At 44.2% G+C, this 27,057-nt stretch overlaps 1 protein-coding gene across 4 annotated transcripts in view; it reads left to right on the top strand.

The window, feature by feature from the left end:
- Positions 1-27,057, top strand: part of LOC141110718 (oxysterols receptor LXR-beta-like) — a 172,125-nt gene that overhangs the window by 53,369 nt on the left and 91,699 nt on the right. For all 4 annotated transcript variants that reach the window (XM_073602252.1, XM_073602255.1, XM_073602254.1 and 1 more), the window contains one exon: positions 12,856-12,943. The gene's annotated coding sequence lies outside the window, so the exon portion shown is untranslated. The remainder of the gene's footprint in view (positions 1-12,855; positions 12,944-27,057) is intronic.

A 27,057-nucleotide genomic window follows, 5' to 3' on the forward strand; every position in this document is an offset into this window, starting at 1 on the left:
CACTATTCTCTTTCTTGTTCCTCTCTCTCTGTCCCTCTCTCTCTGTCCTTCTCTCTGTTGTTCCTCTCTCTCTGTCCCTTCTCTTTCCCCCTCTCTTCTCTTGTGCACGCTCTCTTTCCTGCTCCTCTCGTTCTACTCTGTTTCCCTCCCTCACTTCTTGTGCTCCCCCTCTCCTTTTTCTTCTCTCTTGCACTAGCTCACTCCTCTCTCACCCACCCGTTATCCCCTCAGTCTTTCCTCACTCTTTCTTACTTTTTCTTTCACTTCTTCTCACTCTTCTCCTGATAGCTTCTCTCTTTCCCTCTATCTTTCTGCTTCTCTGTGTCCTAAGTTTTTGGTGTGCAATATTTTTGTTGAGAATTGCTGTATGGTTCTCACCCTGAGGGTTTATTCAATTGGGTTTTTTTTATTTTGTTTTTTTAGAACATTTTCAGCAGTCTTTTGATGTCACATCTGTTAATTATCTCTGTTTTTCATAGTAGAATTGTTTGGACCATTTAACGGATGGTGGCAGGTTGTAGGGACCAAACTGATGCAGTTATTGTGCAGATGGTTTGTTGGAAGGTTTATTATAGAAAACGTATTTGCCATATGTGATTAAGGTATGGGCAGGACAGAACACATGCAAAGAGCAGGAGTGATCACAAGGTTCTTTATTGAGAAATTGGGCCAACAGAGAGTTGGGCAAGGATAGGTTCACAAGGGCTGTTTGGGCACAGATAGGAAATCGGGGAAATCTGGCACAGCAAGGGTTGAGTCCAGCACACAGGGCAAGTAATGTGGGCACGGTAGGGTAGCAAGCAATGTGGCACACAAAGGGTTTAGTCCAGCACACAAGGCAGTTCTCTGGGCACAGCAAGGTAGGCAGCAATATGGCCACAGTAAGGGTCAGATGACTCAACAGCCGACAGCAAACTCAGCCAAGGGGTGGCAGGGAGAGAAGGTCCAAGAGGCAGAGGTCCTTCACAAGCTGGTTGTGGGTCCTCAGAGGGCTGTGTGTCCTGACTGCAGTTTCAGGACCACACAGGTGGCAGTTGTGACAATGTAAACCACAAGGGGAAATAGTCCACAGGGTGCACTTTCCTGCAACACACAAATGCATAGCTCTTTTGCAAATGAGTGGTGGTGCCATTAATTTTTTTTTTTTTTTTTCAATTAACATTTTTATTTTGTTCATTTTATAAAGCAGAAGATAGACACATCTTGTGCATTGCAATGTACAAAAATCAACATAATAGCTACAGTTCAGCTTATGCACACATTGTATCCAAGCGGTGCCATTAATTATTAATGGCACACTAGCTAACATGCATTTATGCTATTCTTTAGTGTGTTCTTCATGTGTAGGGCAAGCTATTGAAATAAATGGTCTGAAATAAATGCAACGTGCAGAAATGCACAAAGCCATGCACATGCTTCTTTGTGCCTACACAGGTGTGAAAGAATCCTCAGTGAATACAGAGCTACATTAATTAGTGCCTTTTATATCTGCCTGGAGTTCAGCTTGCTAGTATTTGTTTATAGCAGCGTATCTTAGAAATCTGATAATTCATTTGCTATAATGTTCATAGTTATGTAGATCAAGCATAGCAATATATTGGTGCCACCCTGGATTTGTCGGGTTATGTTACAGTATCTCACAAAAGTGAGTATACCCCTGACGTTTTTGTAAATATTTTTTTATATATCTTTTCATGTGACAACACTGAAGATATGACACTTTGCTACAATGTAAAGTAGTGAGTGTACAGCTTGCATAACAGTGTAAATTTGCTGTCCCCCTCAAAATAACTCAACACACAGCCATTAATATTTAAGCCGCTGGCAACAAAAGTGAGTACACCCCTAAGTGAAACTGTCCAAATTGGGGCCCAAAGTGTCAATATTTTGTGTGGCCACCGTTCTTTTCCAGTACTGCATTAGCCCTCTTGGGCATGGAGTTTCACCAGAGCTTCACAGGTTGCCACTGGAGTCCTCTTCCACTCCTCCATGACGACATCACACAGCTGGTGGATGTTAGAGACCTTGCGCTTCTCCACTTTCCATTTGAGGATGCTCAATAGGGTTTAGGTCTGGAGACATGCTTGGCCAGTCCATCGCCTTTACCCTCAGCTTCTTTAGCAAGGCAGTGGTTGTCTTGGAGGTGTGTTTGGGATCGGTATCATGTTGAAATACTGCCCTGCAGCCCAGTCTCCGAAGGAAGGGGATCATGCTCTGCTTCAGTATGTTATAGTACATGTTGGCATTCATGGTTCCCTCATGGAACTGTAGCTCCCCAGTGCCGGAGTCTTGTCGAGAAAGTTCCCCCGGCGGCTAAGGACCCCCACTGTACTGTGCATGCGCTGAGCTTGCGTCGTACGAACGACTACGGAGCCGCCGAAATTAGACGAAGATGAACAGCTGATCATCCGCTCTACACGGCGCCTGCGCACTACATTCTACCCCTATGTCCACGTTAAAGCCCCACCATCCAAGTGGACATAGAGGTAGAATAATAATATGCCGAGTGCAGCAAGGCAGTGCCCAAAGCGTGACAAGCATAGCGAGCCCTTGAGGGGCCTGTTACAAACTCTTTTTTTAATTAAAATAGTCTTGGCACGCAGGCGCCCGTGTACAGCAGACTCAGTTGTTCAGCTTCGGTGGCTCCCTTGTTCCTACTGAGCAAGCGCTGCGCCTGCGCAGTAGAGGGGGGTCCTTATCCGCCGAGGGGAACTTTCTCGGCAGAACACCGGCAGCACTCATGCAGCCCCAGACCAGGACAACTCCCACCACCATGCTTGACTTTAGGTAAGACACACTTGTCTTTTTACTCCTCACCTGGTTGACGCCACACACGCTTGACACAATCAGAACCAAATAAGATTATCTTGATCAAACCACAGGACATGGTTCTAGTAATCCATGTCCTTAGTCTGCTTGTCTTCAGCAAACTGTTTGCGGGCTTTCTTGTGCATCATCTTTAGAAGAGGCTTCCTTCTGGGACGACAGCCATGCAGACCAATTTGATGCAGTGTGTGGCGTATGGCCTGAGCACTGACAGGCTGACCTCCCACCCCTTCAACCTCTGCAGCAATGCTGGCAGCACTCATATGTCTATTTGCCAGACAACCTCTGGATATGACGCTGAGCATGTGCACTCAACTTCTTTGGTCGACCATGGCGAAGCCTGTTCTGAGTGGAACTTGTCCTGCTAAACCGCTGTATGGTCTTGGCCATTGTGCTGCAGCTCAGTTTGAAGGTCTTGGCAATCTTCTTATAGCCTAGGCCATCTTTATTTGGAGCAACAATTCTTTTTTTCAGGTCCTCAGAGAGGTGCCATGTTGAAATTCCAGTGACCAGTATGAGAGAGTGAGAGCGATAACACCAAATTTACCACACCTGCTCCCCATTTACACCTGAGACCTTGTAATACTAACGAGTCACATGACATCGGGGAGGCAAAATGGCTAATTGGGAGCAATTTGGACATTTTCACTTAGGGGGTGTACTCACTTTTGTTGCCAGTGGTTTAGACATTAATGGCTGTGTGAGTTATTTTGAGGGGACAGCTAATTTACACTGTAAAACAAGCTTTACACTCACTACTTTACATTGTAGCAAAGTGTAATTTCTTCAGTGTTGTCACATGAAAAGATATAATAAAATATTTACAAAAATGTGAGGGGTGTACTCACTTTTGTGAGATACTGTATATAATGCAAATCAAAAATAGTTTTGACATATTGATGGCGCTACATCAGGGGTCTCCAAACTTTCCAATCAAAGTGCCAGGTTACTGTCCTTCAGGGGCTGGACTGTGGCCATCAGTTGGAGTAAACCATGCATCTTTGGCAATAGGGGGAGAAATGGTGCCCCATCATTGGTATCAGTAACAGGAAATATGACCCATTGTTGGTGTCAGTGGCAGGAATATTGTCTAGCATCAGTGGGAGAAAAAGTGCCCCAAGGGCCAGATAAAGGCATGCAATGGGCCGAATCTGGCCCCTGGTCTGCAGTTTGAAGCCCATTGCTCTAGATAACAGTACTAGTTATTTCTTTGGTACAAGTAGTTTCTGATCTTTTTGAACATATTTGAGTACAGAAGTCATGCAATTGTGTATTGGCAGTTTTCCGTTGTCATAACTTGTCCCTAAATCTGCTGGGTAGTGGAGATCTAAAGAGTGCTGTTCCTCTTGCTTGGTGTAAATGTATTTTTAGTATACAAGATTTATATAGCACCAACAGTTTTACACAGCGCTTTCCAACTTGAGCGTAGACAGTACAAATACAATACACTTTAACACAGTAGGAATCAAAGGGCCCTGCTCGTTAGAGCTTACAATCTAAGAGGGAAGGTCAAGACATGCAAGAGGTAATAACTGTGGGGGGTGTGCTGATGGAGAAAATAAATTTACAGTTGTTAGGTGGGGGCCAAATTATCTTCTCTGAAGAGACGAGTTTTCAGGGATATTCTGAAAGTGGACAAAATAGGAGATAGTTGGACAGATTGGGGTAGAGCATTCCAGAGCATGGGAGAGGCTCAGGAGAAGTCATGGAGGCAAGAGTGGGATGAGGTGGCAAGAGAAGTGGAGAGCAGGTAGTCCTGGGAGGAGTGAAGAGAATGATTTGGTTGATGTTTTGAGACTAGGTTAGTGATGTAGCTGGGGGCCAGGTTGTGGATGGCTTTTGTAAGGTGGATAAGCCTGGCAACGGTGTTTATGATGGACTGAGGGGGGGGGGGGGGCTATTTAAAGGTAAGTGAGGAGGTGAGGAGGAGTTGCAGTAGTCAAGGCAAGAGATGACCAGGGAGTGGCTTGGAAGCTTTGTGTTGGGAAGGGGTGTATCTTGGAGATGTTGCGGAGGTTGGGCAAGCTTTGGACACCAATTTGATAGGGTTGTCCCGATACCACTTTTTTAAGACTGAGTACAAGTACCGATACTTTTTTTTTAAGTACTCACCGATACTGAATACTGATACTTTTATTTTTAATGTCACGTGAGAGTGTTTGTTTTTTTTTTTGTTTTGTTTTTTTTTGTTTTTTTTATTTAAATTTTTATTTTTTTACAATTTTTTTAAAATTATTTATTTATTGCAATACTTTGTGTTTTTTTTTTTTTTTTTTAATCAGCCCTGTTGGGGGGCTTTGGTGAGATATCAGGGGTCTTAATAGACCCCTGATATCTCCACCTTGAGACAGAGAAAGAGACCGAGGATAGAGATTCCCCAGTCCCTTTCTCTGCAGCCTCAGCTGCACTGAAAATGAATGGAGAGAAGACAGTGGCTCCTCTCCATTCATAAACTGAGACATCGTAATCACAGGAGGTTACAATGTTTCAGTTATGTGAATGGACAGAGTGAGCTGACTGTCCATACAGAAATGGAAGGAGGAGGACACAGAGGGGGACAGCGGAACGGAGGGGGACAGCAGAACGGAGGGGGCATGGAGGATGCGGTGACAGTCAGCGGTGATCGCGTGTGGGGGAGTTACAAGCACCGATCACCGATGTATAGATTTCACTAAAGCAGCTGAAAGCCACGGGGGAGAAGCTTGTAACTCCCCCACGCGCCGATCACTGCTGACTATCCAGGTATCGGGTGAAGCATCGGGAGCATTTGCCCGAGTACAAGTACTTGGGCAAATGCTCGGTATTAGAACCGATACTAGTATCGGGATAATCCAACAATTCGACGTGGGTCCGAAAGCATAGTTCAGATTCCAGGATTACACCTAGGAACTTGGCGTGGGGGAACAGGTTGATTTTGACAGAGAAATCTAGGGAAGAGGCATGTGGGGGATTAAATATAATGAGCTCGGTTTTGGATAAGTTGAGTTTGAGGAAGTGATGTGACATCCAGGCTGATATGTCTGTTAGTAAGTTGGTGATGCGTGAGGAGACAGATGGAGTGAGCTGGGGAGTGGAGAGATGGATTTTGGTGTAGTCAGAGTAGAGATGATATTGAAAGCCATGGGAGGCAATCAACTGACCCAGGGAGGAGGTGTAGATTGAGAAGAGGATGGAGAATGGACGATGGAGACGATGGAGAAAGGAAGAGAAGAGGAGGAAGTAGCGTTGCAAGTGACACTGAAGGTGCGGTGGGATAGGTAGGATGAGTGACCAGCAAAGAGTACAGTCACGGAGACCAGAGGAGTGGAGTTTTTTGAGTAGAAGGGGGTGGTCCACTGTGTCAAAAGGCAGCAGAGAAGTCCAGGAGAAGTAGTACCGAATAGTGTCAGTTGGTCTTAGCCAAGTAGGTCGTTTGTGAATTTAAGAAGAGCAGTTTCCGTGGAGTGTTGAGGGTGAAATCTGGACTGAAGGGGAACGAGAAGTTTGTTCATAGTCAGATGGTCGCTCAGTCAATTGTAGACCAGTATTTCAAGGAGTTTGGAGGAGAAGGGGAGTAAAGAGATGGGTTGGTAAGATTGGTGGGTTCCAGTGAGGTCTAGAGCATGTTTTAGCGAGTTTGGGGAGATGCCAGAAGAGAGGGAGAGGTTGAAAATGTGAGTTAGAGTGTGTAGAATAGAGTCAGAGGGTGAGCGTTGCATTTGCAAGGGAGCAGAATCCAGGGGGCAGGGTTAGATGGGTGTTTAGAAAAAGTTTAGCAATCTCATTAATACTAGCAGGGTTGAATGAAGGAAGTAATGATTGTACCTGTGGACATGGGGTGTTGAATGGGGGAGGTTTCTGCACATTGAAGTTCTTCTTATGAATTGTTTCAGTCTTATTTTTGAAGTGATTGGCGATCTCCTGGGCAGTGAGTTATGGAGTGGAGACAGTGGAGGACAGAGTAAAGCGTTAAAGGTAAAGAAGAGTTGATAGGGACTGGATGATAATGTGTTAATGAGCGTGATAAAATAGGTTTGTTTGGCAGTGTGGAGGCAGGAATAGTATTTTAGGAGGGCAGATTTATATTGGTTGAAGTCTTCCTGGGACTTAATCTTACGCCACAGTTGCTCAAGAGTGCGGCTATGTTTTCTGAGACTTCTGGTGTTGTGTGTTTGCCAGGGTTGTAGCGGTTGGGGTCTGATTCTGCATGTAGTTAGGCTTGTCTAGGGAGGATGACTGTGAGCAGTTGTAGAAGAAAGTGGCTAGGTTGGGGCAGGATAGGGGTGAGATTTTGTCATAAAGGTGGTCAGGAGTTGAGAAGAGGATTGAGGTGGCAAAGGTTTCTACGGGTAACTGTTAGGAGGAATTGGAGATGGAAGACCCGGAGAGGGTAAAACTAATAAAATGGTGACCCGAGAGTGTTGGAGAGGCTGCACGGAGTGCACAGATAGAAGACAAGCTCAAGGGTGTCTTGCCGTTGGAGTGAGAAGGAGCCTATATCCATTGTAAATAAAGTGAAGTCGCTTTTTATAAAGTATAAAAGCGCCCTTTTAAAGCAAGAGAGAGATTAACTTGTAGCATTGGATGTCAAAAAACACCGGAGGCTGCCGCTGCCATTGGATCTCGGTAAGTATGCATTGGTGGAGGGTGAAAGGTTTTAGGCCAGGGTAACAGGGCAAAGAAAGTGTACAATGTCTTTTCTCTTCTCTTAAAAGCAGACCCTCACTCAAATATAATTCTTGGCATTATTCTAATCCTCCACCCTCCGCGTTACATTTTTGCAGGTATTTTTCCTTTGCCTAGATGAGGATGATGTACTCTTGGCCTTCCCACCCCACCTGCAGGCTTCTGGGATTTCATACATCCCAAGAGGCCTCAGGACACTCACCCTGTAGTCTGCTGGCCCTCACATGCGTAGTGATGCTTCAGCAGCCATTTTTGCAAACCGTCACACTCTGGCACTCAGCCAGGTCCCAAATCCAAGCTGGCAGGCCCATGCATGGGCAGTGGCGCTACAGCAGTCATCTTTGATTTGGGAGCCAGCTGTCACTTCCTGATTCCTGGTTGAAAGCCTGCTCCCAAATGCAAGATAGTAGCACGGGAGAAGAAAAAGCCGAGAGGACTTTGGGTATTAGGAAGACACTGTTGATCTCCATGGGCTGGTAAGCATGTGTTTTTTAAAAGTCAACAGCTACAGTACTTTTAGCTGATGACTTTTAGTTTTCCCAGACCCGGGTGAAGTTCCTCTTAAGGGAAAGTAAAAAATCTGCCTTAAATGCTCATTTGTCAGCTGACCACTGTCTATCACTGACTGCCTACTAAATACTAGTTTGAAGTAAGTGTATAATTATGTACCAATTTATTTTGTGTTTTTATTTATTTTTTTTTCACTGTAATTAAAGGGGTTGTAAACCCTTGTTATGTTTGTTATTTAAAAAAAAAAAAATCATACCTCCACTGTGCAGTTCATTTTGCACAGTGTGGCCCGGATCATCGTCTTCTGGGGTCCCCCAACAGTGCTTGCGGGTCCTCCTTGCATCGGTAAACCCCCTAGGAGAAGCGCTCTCCCTGGGGGTTACCTTGCGGGCACGCTCCCGAGTCCAACATTTGTGTCCATAGACACAGAATGCTGGAGTCGGCCCCGCCCCCCGGCGCCCGCGTCATTGGATTTGATTGACAGCAGTGGGAGCCAATGGCTGCGCTGCTATCAGTCTAATCAAGAGCTGAGAACCCCAGGCAGAGCGGTAGAGCGTGTCTCCGCCGAGGGAACAAACGGGCTCAGGTGAGTAAAACTGGGGGGCTGGTCAGTAAAAAAAAGTTTTTTCACCTTAATGCATAGAATGCATTAAGGTGAAAAAACACAAGGGTTTAAAAACCCTTTAATTTAAACATCTTTGCAGAAATCTGTTTTCACTTAAACAATTAGGAATATATTTCTGTTAATCGATATATACAAAACCCAAAATAAAATCTAGTAGAACTCCCTTGTGCACCCACCTTCTTTGACTCATGCTTCTTTTGTTCTCCTTTTTTTTATCATTGCGTCAAAGCAGCATTTAAAGCACTTTTCCTTTTTTAAAACCGGCCATAGGAACTGCCACAGGTAATTCCTCTTGCTTGGTGTAATTCACTAAGTGAAGTAGCTTCCTATTACTATTAAAAGTGGAAACACTCTTTAGTAAATGGTACTTTGTAAGCTGATCACTGTTTTATAACTGACAGTGATCAAGGGCTTGGCACCAATGATGCTGTGTCAAAGGCTCTTCACTATGATCTCAGCTACCAAACACAAAGCCAAAATTACACAAGAATGGCTAAGAATCGGTGAGAGACTTTTTTCTCAAAATTAAAGTGCATGCAATGCCAAAACTTTTTTTTTTATTTTGGATAGAGTCCTGCCAGGGAGATTTGCTTTTACTACCTGCACCAGACGTAAAGCAACATGTAAGAGAATGCCTATGCAAAATATAAATGAAACACTCCTATGGCCACATCCGTATGGGAAATTGGTTAAACAAAAGAAAAAAAAATGGGCATATAGATAGCCAAAGGTCGGACTTTAGAGGCACAACGGACATTAATGTGTATAAAAGGATGACGTCCCTATGACGAAACGCGTAGGGCGTGGCCTATTCTGACGCTTTTGCATTATCTCCCAGAGGATCACCAACTTAAATCTGATGCTCTCCTGTCTTGATGACATTTGGTTGCCTATTATAAACTGCTTAAATGTGAGTACCATTCTGTCATCTGCGTTCAATAAAGAGTGTTTTATGGTTTTACGCTATGGAATCTCCTCTTTCTTCTCTTATGCCTAAAACGTCACCGTGACCCAGAAACAGCCTGTGGATTGCCGCACAGTGGCATACACTGACTGCGCATTACCCCCGCAGGGGTTAAAGAAGCTGGTGAGTGTCCGCATGATCACAAGACACGAGCACCTGGTCACCAAGATTAATACAAATACCTGCCTTGTTTTACAAAGATGTCAAGTTTTTCACTTAAATTGCACTGAGCACTAGTCACGATTTAACCTATGTAATTATTCAGCAATGTTATGTTTGTCAATCACTATATGGGGTTTTTATGCGGATGGAATAGCTTTGGCTAAAGTCATTTTTTTATTTCATCCCCTGTTCCCCTTCCCCCTTCCCCAATTCAAAGGGGGCCAACCTAGCCATTAAATTTGCTATATGCGATTTTGTTTATATTTTGTTTATAATTTACATGCGATTTTACATGTGGGATTTGGCTACACACGATTTACAAAGTATTTTTAAACTAGGACAACGTGACACCTACACACTCCAAAGGGGGTCACTTTGTTGTTTTATGTTTGGTTTTATTTTCGTTGAATTTTTTATTTGCAATTTTGGTTTATGCGACTTTACATATGGGATTTGGCTACACACAATTTACCAAGTATTTCTATAAATTAGGACAGCGCCACACCCACACACTAACCCTTCACTTACCTTCTGTTTTTTCCACCTAGGTGGAAATCACATCTGTGGAGGCAGCAGTCCTTTATGCGATTTCTTCCATTGTTTCCATTTTTTTCCAATTTTTTTTCCATTTTCTCCACTTTTTTAATTTTCTGTTCCGTTGCGCGGATACACCACTCATATTTCATTACTTGCGCTGAAGCTATAATCGGCCTTTTTTATCAGCACAGTCGGCCGATGCCGGTATATCGGTCGACCTCTACTGTATATGGTGATACTTGAGGCCTAAGAAGTGAGATTAGCCTTTGTGGACTTCCGTTGAAGATAGTGAGACCTGTTTTTCTTTCTACAACCCCTGAGTGTCTTGATGAAGCTAGAAAGCGAAACGCTTTGACACACAGGGGCTCACTACCACGTATACTATACATGTTCATCTTTGCTATCTATTGTGTGCACTATATGCTTTTAATTCTTGATCGTGTTTTTTTTTTTTTTTTTTTTTTGTATCACGTATTATTATAAATAAAATTCTATCCTTTTATACTCATTACTGTCCGTTGTGCCTCTAAAGTCCAACCTTTGGCTACCTATATGCCCATTTTTTTCTTTTATTTAACCAATGCCTATGTAAAGCATTGAGATATCCCCCTTAGACTGTTGGCACTAGCACAGGTGTCTTCATTAAACAAATTCTCACACTTCCTGCTCTTGTAACACCTCAAATATTTCTGAATTCCCAATCCTTTCTGTCACTACGACACAGCAGTAAAACGGGGTTCTAACCCTTCCTTATTGTATTCAAAGCTAAAAACAACATGTTTTGGCTTAAAGTAGCTGCTGGCTTTTAATAATTTTTTTTAAGGTGCAGCTCCTCTTTAAAGCGGAGTTCCACCCTAAAGTGGAACTTCCGCTCATCGGATTCCTCACCCCCTCCGGTGCCACAATTGGCACCTTTTAGGGGGGAGGGGGATGCAGATACCTGTATTATACAGGTATCTGCAGCCACTTCTGGGCTTAGACAGCCGCAGAATATCCGCAGATGACCCCCCCCCTTGTGTTCCGGGAAACGCAGAGTTCCCAGCACACAACGGGGTCCAATGCAGAGGTGCGCAGTAGGGAACCGGGCAGTGAAGCCGCAGCGCTTCACTTCCCGATTCCCTGAACGAGGATGGCGGCGGGGGCAGCCGAGAGCCGAGCGATTGATCGGCTTCGGCTGCCGACATCGCTGGACCCTGGGACAGGTAAGTGTCCATTTATTAAAAGTCAGCAGCTGCAGTATTTCTAGCTGCTGGCTTTTAATAATTTTTTTTAAGGTGCAGCTCCTCTTTAAAGCGGAGTTCCACCCTAAAGTGGAACTTCCGCTCATCGGATTCCTCCCCCCCTCCGGTGTCACAATTGGCACCTTTCAGGGGGGAGGGGGGTGCAGATACCTGTATAATACAGGTATCTGCACCCACTTCCGGGTGTAGCTAGCCGCAGACTCCCCGCCCACCCCCGTTGTGTTGTGGGAAATACACAGTTCCCACAACACAACGGGGACCAGTATAGACGCGCAGCGCGACTCGCGCATGCGCAGTAGGGAACCGGGCAGTGACGCCGCAACGCTTCACTTCCTGATTCCCTCAGTGAGAATGGCGGCGGCAGCACCCGAGGACCGAGGGACGGTTTGGTCTCGGGTGCCGACATCGCTGGACCCAGGGACAGGTAAGTGTCCTTATTTTAAAAGTCAGCAGCTGCAGTATTTGCAGCTGCTGACATCTAAATTTTTTTTTTTTTTGCGAAACTCCGCTTTCATTGAGAATATTTGCAAAGTTTTGGAATTTCTTCAGCCAAGGCGGTTAGGCCACATGTACACTGCTGCTGGTAAACGGACGTTCAGAGGCAGTTGGATGCTTTTTTCAACTGCCCCTGAACTCATCCAATGTTATCTTATGTGTACGTGTACACAGGTTCGTTTTATGTAGTTTTTAGGCAATTGCGTTTATAGGCTTTTCTTTGAAGGCAAAAAAATGAGTTCAGAGGCCGAAGTTTCAGACGCCAAACGCGGTAACTCACGTTTAGCTACATTTCGTTTACAGGCGTTTTTCATTTTTTGGCCAATTTGAAGAAAAAAAAAAATTTTTTTTTTATTCAAACGCAAACATGGCTAAACACAGCATGTAAAAGGTGGCAAAACGGACGTTTTAAACATGGGTTATTATCTGTCCCGTTAAATCGTTCAGTGGAAGTTGTAAAAACGTCCCGTGTACATAAAGCCTTACAGTCTGACTTACATTCTCAAGGCCTGTTTGCAGAGAAGAAAACTAGTGTTCTCTTCTTTTTATTTGAGACTACTATTTGCACTATCCTGGACGTTTTTTTTTTCTTAAACTATTTGCACACAGAACATTGAAGCCTTTTGGTACATCTTTAGATAGAGGAACTTGATTGGGAAATAGTTCACTTAATATAGCCCGCCAGACAGGATCCTCGTGTTTGTTACATCCTGAATGTTTAAGATGGTAAGCTATTTTGAAAGTTGCCTTGGTTCTTGGTTTTACCATTGTTTTGCGTTATTTTTGTTTTATTCTATGTGTATTTCATAATTTAAATCTTATCTGTGCAGGTTCAGAAGCTGCCAGGAGTACGGCCCATTCACTATGAAGGAAAGGCTTTAAGCTTCTACTCAAGAACTCCTTTTGCTAAACATTGTGGTAGGTTAAAATGTCTCCTGTTTGTTTTGTATATGTTATTGATAATTTTTTTTAAACATTTTATTAATAATAATAATAATAATAATAACTTAAAAAAAGCTTCAGTCCCGCCTCCCCACACTTTTCTACAGACCACCACTGTACATATGCATCTCTCCACTGCATCACCACCCTTCTCCTCTGACCACCACTGTTTTTCAACACAATTCTCCATTAACTTCCATTGTAACTAAGCACTTTTCTACCAACTTTCAATGTACATACTCACTTTTGCACTGGCTGCCATCATACTGGCACCGCTATGTGCCAAAAGCTGCTGCACTGTGCACACTGTGCTACAGATTACCTTCCCCAGACTGCAGAAACTTTGTTCACTATTGTACATTCATGATTTGGTACTTGATTGTGTTTAAAAAAAAGGTACCCTTTAGCTATACAGTTTTAATAAGTATGGCTTTTTCTAAACCTGTAAAAAAAACAAAAGTTTTAAACCCCTTGCCATCACACCCTTACTTATGAAAAAAGTATAAAACCTTCCCAAACTAAAGGAGGGGGGAGTAGGTGGCATGTGACAGAAGCAGTGTAACAGTATTTGTATAAGTGACACTGAGTGAGTCAGTTTTGTCAGTGACCTATATCAGAACAGATTGTCAAATGGAAGAGTATAATTAGAGACAATTGGGTTTTGCCCACAATTGGAAAGCGCCGTATTCAGTCAGGGCTCTCCCATGGTAGCTGTTGCTGCTGAGACAACAAGTGTGGGCACAAGCTAGAAAAGGCAGTCCAACAATTCTTTTATACTTATATTAGGAAGTCACTTGGAAAGGTGTACCCTTTTGCCCCAGACAAAGGCAAAAGCTTCTGTTAGCGAAACCTTTATCCCAAGACATTTCAGACGCTAGTGTTGAGAATCCAGGAGTGGTATTTAGGGGCTCCAACTAGTTTCAGTCTCTGCTCCACTTTGATTTATGTTGTCAAACTTGCCAGCTTCTCTGCAAAGATGGGTGGATCTGCTCACTGATCTCGAACAACCTATCTTTCAATGGGTCATAATCTCCATCCAAAACAGGAAAAACTCAAGGGCAACAAAGCTAATAAAGGGTCTGGAGGATCTTAGTTACGAGGAAAAGTTGCGAGCACTAAACTTATTCTCTCTGGAGAAGAGACGCTTGAGAGGGGATATGATTTCAATATACAAATACCATACTGGTGACCTCACAATAGGGATAAAACTTTTTCGCAGAAGGGAGTTTAACAAGACTCGTGGCCACTCATTACAATTAGAAGAAAAGAGGTTTAACCTTAAACTACGTAGAGGGTTCTTTACTGTAAGAGCGGCAAGGATGTGGAATTCCCTTCCACAGGTGGTGGTCTCAGCGGGGAGCATCAATAGTTTCAAGAAACTATTAGATAAGTACCTGAATGACCGCAACATACAGGGATATACAATGTAATACTGACATATAATCACACACATGGGTTGGACTTGATGGATAATATGCACTTTTCCATATTTCATAAAATTCAAACATAAATAAAAAGGACTCCATGAATAACATAATAAATAAAGTTTGCATATAGAGTGGATCAAGTTAGAGAGGAGTTTTAAAAAAAAATCGAATTGGGGGACTGGAACTCCACTTTAACCACTTGAGCCCCGGACCATTATGCTGCCTAAGGACCAGAGGTCTTTTTCCAGTTTGGCACTGCGTCGCTTTAACTGCTAATTGCTAATTTTTTTTTTTTTTTTGCATAAAGTTGTCAGTAAATGATATATTGCTCACACAGGCCATGGGCATATGTGGAATTGCACCCCAAAATACATTTAGCTGCTTCTCCTGAGTATGGGGATACCACATCTGTGGGACTTTTTGGGAGCCTAGCCGCGTACGGGGCCCCAAAATCCAATCACCGCCTTCAGGATTTCTAAGGGTGAAAATTTTTGATTTCACTCTTCACTGCCTATCACAGTTTCGGAGGCCATGGAATGCCCAGGTGGCACAAAACCCCCCCAAATGACCCCATTTTGGAAAGTAGACACCCCAAGCTATTTGCTGAGAGGCATGGTGAGTATTTTGCAGCTCTCATTTGTTTTTGAAAATGAAGAAAGACAAGAAAAAACATTTTTTTTTTTCTTTTTTCAATTTTCAAAACTTTGTGACAAAAAGTGAGGTTTGCAAAATACTCACTATACCTCTCAGCAAATAGCTTGGGGTGTCTACTTTCCAAAATGGGGTCATTTGGGGGGGGGTTTGTGCCACCTGGGCTTTCCATGGCCTCCGAAACTGTAAATTCACGCCCTTAGAAAGCCTGAAGGCGGTGCTTGGTTTTCGGGGTCCCGTACGTGGCTAGGCTCCCAAAAAGTCTCACACATGTGGTATCCCCGTACTCAGGAGAAGCAGCAGAATGTATTTTGGGGTGTAATTTCACATATTCCCATGGCATGTTTGAGCAATATATCATTTAGTGACAACTTTGTGCAAAAAAAAAAAATGTGTCTCTTTCCCGCAACTTGTGTCGCAATATAAAATATTCCATGGACTCGACATGCCTCTCAGCAAATAGCTTGGGGTGTCTACTTTCCAAAATGGGGTCATTTGGGGGGGTTTTGAACTGTCCTGGCATTTTATGCACAACATTTAGAAGCTTATGTCACACATCACCCACTCTTCTAACCACTTGAAGACAAAGCCCTTTCTGACACTTATTGTTTACATGAAAAAGTTATTTTTTTTTTGCAAAAAAATTACTTTGAACCCCCAAACATTATATATTTTTTTAAAGCAAATGCCCTACAGATTAAAATGGTGGGTGTTTCATTTTTTTTTTTCACACAGTATTTGCGCAGCGATTTTTCAAACGCATTTTTTGGGGAAAAAACACACTTTTTTAAATTTTAATGCACTAAAACACACTATATTGCCCAAATGTTTGATGAAATAAAAAAGATGATCTTAGGCCGAGTACATGGATACCAAACATGACATGCTTTAAAATTGCGCACAAACGTGCAGTGGCAACAAAATAAATACATTTTTAAAAGCCTTTAAAAGCCTTTACAGGTTACCACTTTAGATCTACAGAGGAGGTCTACTGCAAAAATTACTGCCCTCGATCTGACCTTCGCGGTGATACCTCACATGCATGGTGCAATTGCTGTTTACGTTTGACGACAGACCGCCGATTGCGTTCGCCTTAGCGCGAGAGCAGGGGGCGACAGGGGTGCTTTTTTTTTTTTTTTTTTTCTTTATTATTTTTCTGCTTTTTTTATCTTATTTTTAAACTGTTCCTTTCATATTTTTTTTTTTTTAATCATTTTTATTGTTATCTCGGGGAATGTAAATATCCCCTATGATAGCAATAGGTAGTGACAGGTACTCTTTTTTGAAAAAATTGGGGTCTATTAGACCTCTGCCCTCAAAGCATCTGACCACACCAAGATCGGTGTGATAAAATGCTTCCCCAATTTCCCAATGGCGCTATTTACATCCGGCGAAATCTAAGTCATAAAATGCTCGTAGCTTCCGGTTTCTTAGGCCATAGAGATGTTTGGAGCCACTCTGGTCTCTGATCAGCTCTATGGTCAGCTGGCTGAATCACCGGCTGCATTCTCAGGTTCCCTGTTGAGACAGGAGAGCCAGAGAAAAACACGGAAGACGGTGGGGGGGGGGGGGCATTCCCTCCCACGGCTTGTAAAAGCAGTCTAGAGGCTAATTAGCCGCTAGGATTGCTTTTACATGAAAGCCGACCGCTGGCTGAAAAGAATGATACCAAGATGATACCTAAATCTGCAGGCATCATTCTGGTATAACCACTCAAAGTCGTGAATGGCGTACCTGAAGACAAAAAAATGGTTAACAATAAAGCACAGTAAACGGTAAAGTATAAAAAATTGCATACCTGAAAAGCAAACATGATAAAACATAATAACAATAAAACATTGCAGAATAGAATACAGTAAAAAAGAGCAGAACAATAGAGAGAGAATAGAGAGAGAGAGAACAATAAAACGACAACTATTTTTTTTTTATTTTATATATATATTTTTTTTTTTGACACTTTTTTTGTAACTAACTTTTGTAACTGTAACCGGTTCCAGGTTCGGGTCTCACAAAATGCGATGGCATCTTGGGAGACCCTTTGAAAGTGTGCCTAGTCTGTGCAATGCTGTACCCTACGCTAATACTCAACTAGTGCATGGTAGCGTTCAAAACATTCACCAATGCAAAGACCAGGATTGTCAGGACAGGAGGGACAATAATAGCGGGTGTCACGCCTATATCCGCGCTTGCTGCAGACACAACATCTTTTTTGGGGGTTCGTTGGGTAGGGGTACTCGGGAGGACATAAAGAAAATGCCTCTCATGCAGCCGACTGCATTTGATTGGGGATGTGAATGGGGGAAGTACGGGCGCTGCAGAAGCGGTGGGTTCCCAATTAGGATTGGCGAATGCAGCAGGAAGGGCACTATGGGCACGACGGGCCTGTGTTTGTCTTTTTGGTGGCAGCGGGACACTACTTGTGCTTGTCACCTCACCAGCTTGAACTGCACTTATGGGACTCGCCACGTCACCAAGTGTTGCTGCAGTGCTGGTTTGACTACGACCGGGGTGTACTAGGCCGCTGGTGCTTGCCAGTTCACCAAAACGCTACCAAAAAAACTGTTAGCGATCGCAGGGATCAAGGCCTGACTCTGCGAACGCTGCAGTTATGCGTTTAGTGTTTTGTAAGTGTCAGTGATCGATCGATACTGCACTTGGGTGGGCTGGGCTGGGCCGGGCGGAGGGGCAAAACGCAGGTGCTAGCAGGTATCTGGGCTGATCCCGCTAACACTGCGTTTTTGGGAACCCTAAACTGCTGGGGACGCTAGTATAGATCTGATCGGATCAGATATTGATCCGTTCAGATACTATACCACTAAGGGAGGTGTACGGTGCGTGCGTGGGTGTTAGCGGTACTGGCGCTAACCTGACGCTGCCTGGGGCTGGTGCTTGCCAGTTCACCAAAACGCTACCAAAAAAACTTAGCGATCGCAGGGATCAGGCCTGACTCTGCGAACGCTGCAGTTATGCGTTTAGTGTTTTGTAAGGGACAGTGATCGATCGATACTGCACTTGGGTGGGCCGGGCCGGGCGGAGGGGCAAAACGCAGGTGCTAGCAGGTATCTGGGCTGATCCCGCTAACACTGCGTTTTTGGGAACCCTAAACTGCTGGGGACGCTAGTATAGATCTGATCGGATCAGATATTGATCCGATCAGATACTATACCACTAAGGGAGGTGTACGGTGCGTGCGTGGGTGTTAGCGCTACTGGCGCTAACCTGACGCTGCCTGGTGCTTGCTTGCCAGTTCACCAAAATGCTACCAAAAAAACTGTTAGCGATCGCAGGGATCAGGCCTGACTCTGCGAACGCTGCAGTTATGCGTTTAGTGTTTTGTAAGTGACAGCGATCGATCGATACTGCACTTGGGTGGGCCGGGCGGAGGGGCAAAACGCAGGTGCTAGCGGGTATCTGGGCTGATCCCGCTAACACTGCGTTTTTGGGAACCCTAAACTGCTGGGGACGCTAGTATAGATCTGATCGGATCAGATATTGATCCGATCAGATACTATACCACTAAGGGAGGTGTATGCTGCGTGCGTGGGTGTTAGCGGTACTGGCGCTAATCTGACGCTGCCTGGGGCGACGCATATCACCGCCGGGCGATCAGGGGGCTAAACCTTTATTCGGTAATAAACGGCGGGTGCCCTGACACTATAAAAAATAAACGAACTAACCAGCGTCAACCGTAACGTTTATACGGTGATCAGTGGTGAAAGGGTTAACTAGGGGGCAATCAAGGGGTTAAAACATTTATTAGATAGATATGGGGGTCCCTGACACTATAAAACGCTGACGGCGAACCTAAATATTTACGTCCCTAACTAGCGTCACCAGTGACACTAATACAGCGATCAGAAAAATGATCGCTTAGCAACACTGGTGACGGGGTGATCAAGGGGTTAAAACTTAGGGGGTGTTAGGGGGGTACCCTAGACCTAAAGGGGGGTAATACTAACTGTCCCAACACTGTAACTGTCACAAACTGACACTATGCAGTAATCAGAAAAAAAAAAAAACCTGCTGGTGTCAGTTTGTGACAGGGGGGGGGGGTGATTGGGGGGGGATCGGGGGGCGACCGGGGGGGGATCGGGGTGTTTTGTGTGCCTGGCATGTTCTACTGTGTGTGTGTGTGTTGTGCACTCACATTGATGTCTTCTCCCCTCGGCGCTGGAACGGAATACCGAGCCGAGGGGAGATGACATCATTTCCTTTGCTGCTGTTTAGCATACAGCAGCAAAGGAATGTTCCCATTGGCCGGCGGCGATCGCGAGGGGGGGGCCACGAACGGATGGCCTCCCCCTCATCTCGGATCGCCGGGGAACAGAACGGGACCGCCTTGGGCACCGGGGGGGGGTCCGATCGGACCCCCCACCCGCGGAAGGCAAATCACGTACATGTACGTGATTTTGCCTGCCCGTGCCGCTTTGCCGACGTAAATCGGCGTTAGGCGGTCCTTAAGTGGTTAAGAAATCAGTGCTGGATCCGACGTATTGTCTGCTGTATCTAGGTCTAACCTTTAATACAGCCCTGACCAGGGTCTTCCTTTCATGGACAAGCTCCAGTCTTTTTGTTCCTGCGCGTAGATCCACATGGTCCAGGAACTGCTTGACAATTTGCTTTTGTATGAGGTTTTTGGACCTGATGGTGGCATGCCTTCTGCTACTTCTTTACGCTATATTTTCACTCCAGACTGTTGCAACTCAACATTGTGGCAGTGTGGGACAAACGGGTTCAGTCCCTGGATGATACAATGTGGATCTCCACTTTGGCCCTGGAATTAGGGAAATCCTTTCTCCTGATGATCTGGAGGGTGCTCACGATGGAAGGCAATCTTTCAGGCTGGAGTCCTACATGCTCCTTGGTGCTGGGGACCTGGTCATCAATAGAATCTTGGCTTCCGATCCATATTCTGGAGCTCACGGCAACTCTGTTTTAACCTAAAAGCAGAAATTTTCTGCTGTAAGGCCACCTAACCAGGGCAAAGCCACGGCCGTGGCTTACATCAACCATCTGGAGGGCAGTAGAAGTTGTACAGCTCAAAGTGAAGTGGACCTGATCTTTGTATGGGCTGAACCTCAACGTTCCAGCTCCTATCACTATGCATATACCATAACAGGTGTGGAAAATTGTAAGTGGGCTTCCTCAGTTGTTAACATCCAGACTCCAGGGAATAGGCTCTTCACCTGGAGGTGTTTCAAGTTATGTCGCAGGTGGGTTACTCCAGATGTGGACCTCCTGGCTTCCAGGCTCCACAGTGAACTGGACAGATTTGTTGTCAGGGCCTGGGGTCCTTGGGCCGTCACAGTAATCTGGTAAATCCAAAGGATCCGTTCAACCTGATTTATACCTTTCCCCGGTGAAGCTCCTTCTTTTGCAAAAAACACCCTTTGAACCTATCAGGGCTATTTGTCTACTGTTAGTTATGTCTTCCAATAGACTGCAATGCATAGATCACATTCAGGGAACTTGCCTAACACCAATAGCGTGTTGGATATATAGACAGGTAAGTTTGACACCTTTCTACTGTTGCCAATGTAAGTTGGAATTCTTTTACTAATCACCAATGTAAGAGTGCACAGGTACAGGGCACTGTTCTAGTTTAAAAAGGTTTTGAAGTCCCGTGCTTATGGGAAAAAGGATTTGAGAAGAAGGGGAACTGCTGCCTCTACCAATACATCCACCTAAGTGGAATGTATAAAGTGTGTGAAGGGGGGGGGGGTAGAAATGGCTCTGTTCTGGGGTGGAGTGTCTTGCACCCCTAAGCAATTTGCAAGAAATGGCAAATCTGATGTATGCAGGATGAAAACAAAGGAAAAGTGTAAAGTGTAAACTCAATATGTAAATAACCTGTGTCCAGGTGCAACAATCTGGTGTGGCACTATTTAAATAGCAGGTGGTCTTCATAAACTGTACTCCGTGCTTCTTATGGGTGACCTATAGGTAATGCACTTGCCACAATCAGTCACCCCACGCAGGGGTATTGCGCTTTCACAGTATCTGCCACTGTGTAGCAAACTGAGGACCTTTTCCTGTGTCAGCTGATTGTTTCCGTGTTTGAGGTGTAAGATATGAGGGTCTCCTTCAACTTCCCTTTCATAGCTCCCACTTGCAGAAAAGAGACATCTCCATAGTGTATTACCGTTTAAAAAGTTGAATTCATTTATAGAAGTGAAAACGTACTCACATTTAGTGTAGTAATACAGAGCTTTGAAAAAACAGGAAGCCGGGACAATATGCTTTCCATGGCTCAAAACCAGAAGTGACGCAAAGATGCTGGTAACTCCGCCCTACGCGTTTCATCACTGGGACGTCATCTGGGGCGGCTCCATCTTGCTACACCATCCTGTTTATATAGTATGAGGTGTACCCTGATTGGTGGCCATGTGACCATGGCCATTTTTGGTTAGTCCAAATGGCAAATAAAGACACTGGTGGTAGTGTGTGTTATATAGCCAATCCTTACATTACACCCCATGAAGGGCGAATGTATACTTCCCCATAATAGAAATAGTTGGAAGTATTAGGCTTTAAGCGGACTGATCTCGCGATATACAAGGTTGAGGGATCATCCTCAGCATTCCGATTTTATAAAGAATGCAGTGAGAAATGTAAGGGTGCAATAAGGATGGCTTAGATAGAACATGAAAAACATAGCGGAGAAGAGCAAAAAAAAATCCCAAGAAATTCTTTAAGTATGTAAAAAGTAAAAAAAGGGAGGCAGACCATATTGGCCCCATAAAGAATGAGGAAGGACATCTGGTTACAAAGGATGGGGAGATGGAGAAGGTATTGAATTTATTTTTCTCCTCAGTCGTCACGGAATCTGGGGCTTCAGTAACCAAACTGCAGTGTTTATCCTCATGACACATCACAGGAAGCACCTCCATGGTTAACATAGGACAGAATTAAAATTAGTCTTGGGAAACTTAACATTAATAAATCACCGGGACCAGATGGCTTGCACCCGAGAGTACTTAGGGAACTCAGTCAAGTAATTGCCAGACCATTGTTCCTAATTTTTACTGACAGTCTACTGACTGGAATGGTACCAGCTGATTGGAGAAAAGCCAATGTAGCACCAATATTTAAAAAGGGCCCAAAATACATCCCTGGGAATTACAGACCAGTTAGCCTAACATCAATAGTATGTAAACTCTTGGAGGGGATGATAAGGGACTATAAACAAGATTTTAGTAATGAGAACGATATCATCAGCAGTAATCAGCATGGATTCATAAAGAATCGTCCTTTCCAAACCAATCTATTAACCTTCTATGAGGACGTGAGTTGCCATCTAGATAAAGGAAGCCTGTAGATGTGGTGTATCTGGATTTTGCAAAAGCATTTGACACAGTTCCCCATAAACGTTTACTGTACAAAACTAAGGGCCGTTGGCATGGATTGAAAACTGGCTACAAGGGCGAGTTCAGAGGGTGGTGATAAATGGGGAATACTCGGAATGGTCAGGGGTGGGTAGTGGGGTCCCCCAGGGTTCTGTGCTGGGATCAATCCTGTTTAATTTGATCATAAACAACCTGGAGGATGGGGTAAACCGTTCAATCTCTGTATTTGTGGACAATACTAAGTTAAGCAGGGCAATAACTTCTCCGCAGGATGTGGAAATCTTGCAGAAAGATCTGAACAAATTACTGGGGTGGGGGCAACTACATGGCAAATGAGGCTCAATGTAGAAAAATGTAAAATAATGCATTTGGGTGCTAAAAATATGAATGCAGTCTATACACTGGGGGGAGAACCTCTGGGGGAATCTAGGATGGAAAAGGACCTGGGGGTCCTAGTAGATGATAGGCTCAGCAATGTCATGCAATGCCAAGCTGCTGCTAACAAAGCAAACAGAATATTGGCATGCATTAAAAAGGGGATTAATTCCAGATATAAAAACGATAATTCTCCCGCTCTACAAGATTCTGGTACGGCCGCACCTAGAGTATGCTGTCCAGTACTGGGCACCAGTCCTCAGGAAGGATGTACTGGAAATGGAGCGAGTACAAAGAAGGGCAACTAAACTAATAAAGGGTCTGGAGGATATTAGTTATGAGGAAAGGTTGCGAACACTGAACTTATTCTCTCTGGTGAAGAGACGCTTGAGAGGGGATATGATTTCAATTTACAAATACCGTACTAGTGACCCCACAATAGGGATAAAACTTTTTTGCGGAAGGGAGTTTAACAAGACTCGTGGCCTGTCATTAAAATTAGAAGAAAAGAGGTTTAACCTTAAACTACGTAGAGGGTTCTTTACTGTAAGAGCAGCAAGGATGTGGAATTCCCTTCCACAGGCTGTGGCCTCAGCGGGGAGCATCGATAGTTTCAAGAAACTATTAGATAAGCACCTGAACGACCACAACATACAGGGATATAATAGAAAAAACGAGAAACCCCCTAATGGGGCTTTAATGCAGCCAATAATGTACAGTTCAAAATGAATAGATGATCAAAAATGTTTTTATTGGTACAAAAAGGTATAAAAGTAATAAATTCTGACATTAAAAGTCAAGACATGAACTGGAGTACAAAGTTAGTAAAAAACACAATGCCCATGACCAGGAACAGTGTACAGTACAATAAACCTAAGGCAACACGATCTAAATAGTGAAATGCTGACGTGTTTCGACCCCAGTGGGTCTTCTTCAGAGGATAGATGAATAACAGCTGTAGGGATGTAAACATGCATCAAAAAATCTTTCAAAACAGCACAGAACAAAACAAGAAACCATGTTTATCATGAACAGCTTCATATATTGCATAATTACCAGTCACGTTGCTCCCAATACTCATAGATGGCCGTGATGTAAGGAAGTTGCCCCCTCATGTAACCTTAATTTCCCAGACAGTGGGCCAGTCCCCCGGAGAGCAGGTGTCAAGCCAGCATGCCTTACGAGGGATCACACATAAACTAACCCCCAAAGGTTGGAGGAGGGGAGGGGCATGCACTGCACCTACAGTGGAGTAACAACAGTGCTAAATTAAGAGTAAGAACAAAAAAAGGGGATTGTTTATTCCCAGGGCAATAAAGGGGAATAACAAATTGCAATAGTTTATTGACATATTGACCAGTGTGGGTTGTGAGTCGGTTCATAGACATTACATGCAAGGAACAGGGTGGAAATAGGAGGAATGTTACATGAGGGAATAAAAAAAAAGGTGGGGGGGGGGGAGGGAAAGAGGGCAGGGCAACAGGGGAAACATGACGAGAGAAAGAAAGAGGAGAAAAACAGTGAGGAATCATAAGTGGCTGAGGAAAAATTAGTGAAAGGGAGAGGGGACTCGAAATGAAAGAACAGGTGGGACACAACCAGGACATAGGACAACGAACACATTGCATGCATGTATATGGACCAACCAGCAGCAAGGACGTGAAAAGTTGGTGACAATCGTATTACGTATGTGATGGTGAGGTGCCAAGATCATAAAATAAGAAAAGGGACCAGACATAGGCTGGGTTTAAGAGAGGGAGGACAGGGGGAAGTGTGGTGGGAAACGTGAATGATATCAAATGTGAATGCAAGGAGCAAAATCAGAAAACAAGCCAAAACGTCATGTGTAAAAAAGAAGGTGAAGCTAAGTGAGGGCAATACAAATTACCTTTGGTGGGGACACAATCAGTAGGATCGGATTACCCGAAACTCTGAAAGGTTATAGGTGTATAAAAGTCAAAAATAGGTTGGTAAAAGAAATATAATAAATATGATGTGAGCCACACATCAAGAGAAGCAATTGAAAGATGCATAGAGTTCTTACCAATCAGTCTGTAAGATTGCAGCATAGGGGCGTCCGGCGAGACCAAAACGGTGCCAGTGAAAATCCGCTGCTATCAGGTTAGTTTATAACGGTACTAATTGCCCCAATGTTCTGTCAGGTGCAGGCACTAGTCCCCTCCCATACCTATTCCTCCAATTAGGGGAAGAGAGCGGCGCTGTGCGGCGCTCACTGGATGACCCCCCTGGCGTTCCGGAGGATTAGTCCTCCCGGGTCCCCCGTTACTTCCGCCGCAAGTGCGCAGGCGCCGTGACCGCACATGCATTAAGTCGCGTGTGCGTGAGCACAGCATCCGGAAGAGATCCGGAACGCCGCTGGCAGGGAAGAAAGCAGCGCCCAGACCAGGTGCTGCCACCTGGTGGGCGCATCAGGGAGACGCAGGGCCCTTGCGTCTCCCTTCTTACCCTGCCAGGAAAGCATGCATGACACGATCCCGCCCTCCAGACACAGGACATGTCCGACCTATAGAGATGACCAAAGTGGCATCTCTACCTGGAAAACGGGTAAAGGAAAGAAAAAAGAGGGGGGAAAGTCCACACATATAGTCATTAGGCGGTGATTGGATAGTAAACTTTTAAATATAATTGGTAAAGGATCGTCTGTTGACTATGGCGTATGTACCATTTACACAGAGCCACGGTGAGGTTGATTACATCACTAATAAAACATAACATAATAGGTTATATTGAACAAGGAAAAGAATTATGAACTGGCTTTCTTATAAAGCAATATCCCTATGAGATCTAGTTGGTTTTTACTGAGAGGGAGATATAAGCTCCTATACATTATGTTATTGAAGCTAAAAAATAATAATAAATCACATAATTGAAAGTATTGTGTATAATCAGATGGAAATGCTAGCAATGGGGTAAAAACAAGGCAGGAATGATCTATGGAATAGAAAGCATGATTCGAGTAGGTTTCTCACACTTTCGCCAAGCCTAAATAAAGCCTGGAAGCAACTATCAAATTTATTGATGGTAGAAAGGGAGTATTTGGGTCACTTTGTAATGCACCCCAGGAGCAGGTGAAAAGTTGTATACCCCCTGTGATGTAAAAAGCTATTGGGTGGTATACCATATAAAATGAATTTCAAAGTGTATTTAAATAAATTCAAAGATTTCATCACTATCCGATTCGCTCACTGTGTCTTGCCAGATGAAAACAATTGCAAGAAGGGAGCGAATGAGATGGATTCATTGAGGCCTGGGGGAGAGGTGGCCTGTAATTGGAATATCCATCTCTGCTCTTTTTGTAGCAGAACCTTATTCCAATCGCCACCTCTATTAGGGATATGCATCCTACAAAGAGCCGTAAAGGTGACTTTCAGGACTCTATAATTATGTGTTGAAACCACATGTCTCCCGATGGAGAGGTATGGGTTCCCCACCTGCATGCTGTATACGTGTTGAGAAATGCGTTTCCAAAATTCCTGCCTAGTTTTCCCCACATAGTAGGCACCACATTCACATTCCATGAAGTATACCACTCCATGCGTGTGGCAATTTACAAAGTGTGTGGGTGTGAATGTGTTTCCATTGGAGAGAACAAAAGTTTTATCTTTTCTGATTAAGTGGCAATGTCCGCATGGAAACGAACCGACTACGGTACAGTGTTTTAGTCTCCTGGTCTCATTTTTGTATTCACTCTGGACAAGTTTATCCCTTGGTGACGTAGCTCTTTTATACGTTATAGCTGGTTGTTTGGGGATCAAGTTTCTCAAATTGGGGTCATCCGTTAGGATGTTCCAGTGTCGCTTTATGATCTTCTTAATGGCTGTATGTTGTCGCGAATAACGCATAATGATGCAAGTGAGACTACATTCGGAACTTTTGGGGGATTTAGATTGAAATAGCAGCTGGGATCTAGATTGTCCTATTGCTTGATTGTAGGCTTTTTTAAGGCAGGATCGACTGTATCCCCTCGCTAAAAGTCGAAATAGAAAATCATTGGAACAATTGCGACGGAGGCGCAAGTATTGTCCGTAGGGGAACAAGTTTTTGAGTGGTGTAGGGTGGAAGCTATCCGCGTGGAGAACTGTGTTACCGGCAGTTGTCTTATGAAACGGGGTGCTGGATAGCTTCCTTTCAGGAGTAACAGAAATGGAGACATCTAAGAATGTGACACTGTGGCGATTTGTGGGTCATCGTAAATTTAGGATTACAATCGTTAACGTTGATACGGTTGAAAAATTCAATTCGTTTATCTTCGGGTCCCTCCCAGACGACG

Source organism: Aquarana catesbeiana, linkage group LG10 (genome assembly GCF_042186555.1).
Source record: "Aquarana catesbeiana isolate 2022-GZ linkage group LG10, ASM4218655v1, whole genome shotgun sequence".
Taxonomy (NCBI): Eukaryota; Metazoa; Chordata; class Amphibia; order Anura; family Ranidae; genus Aquarana; species Aquarana catesbeiana.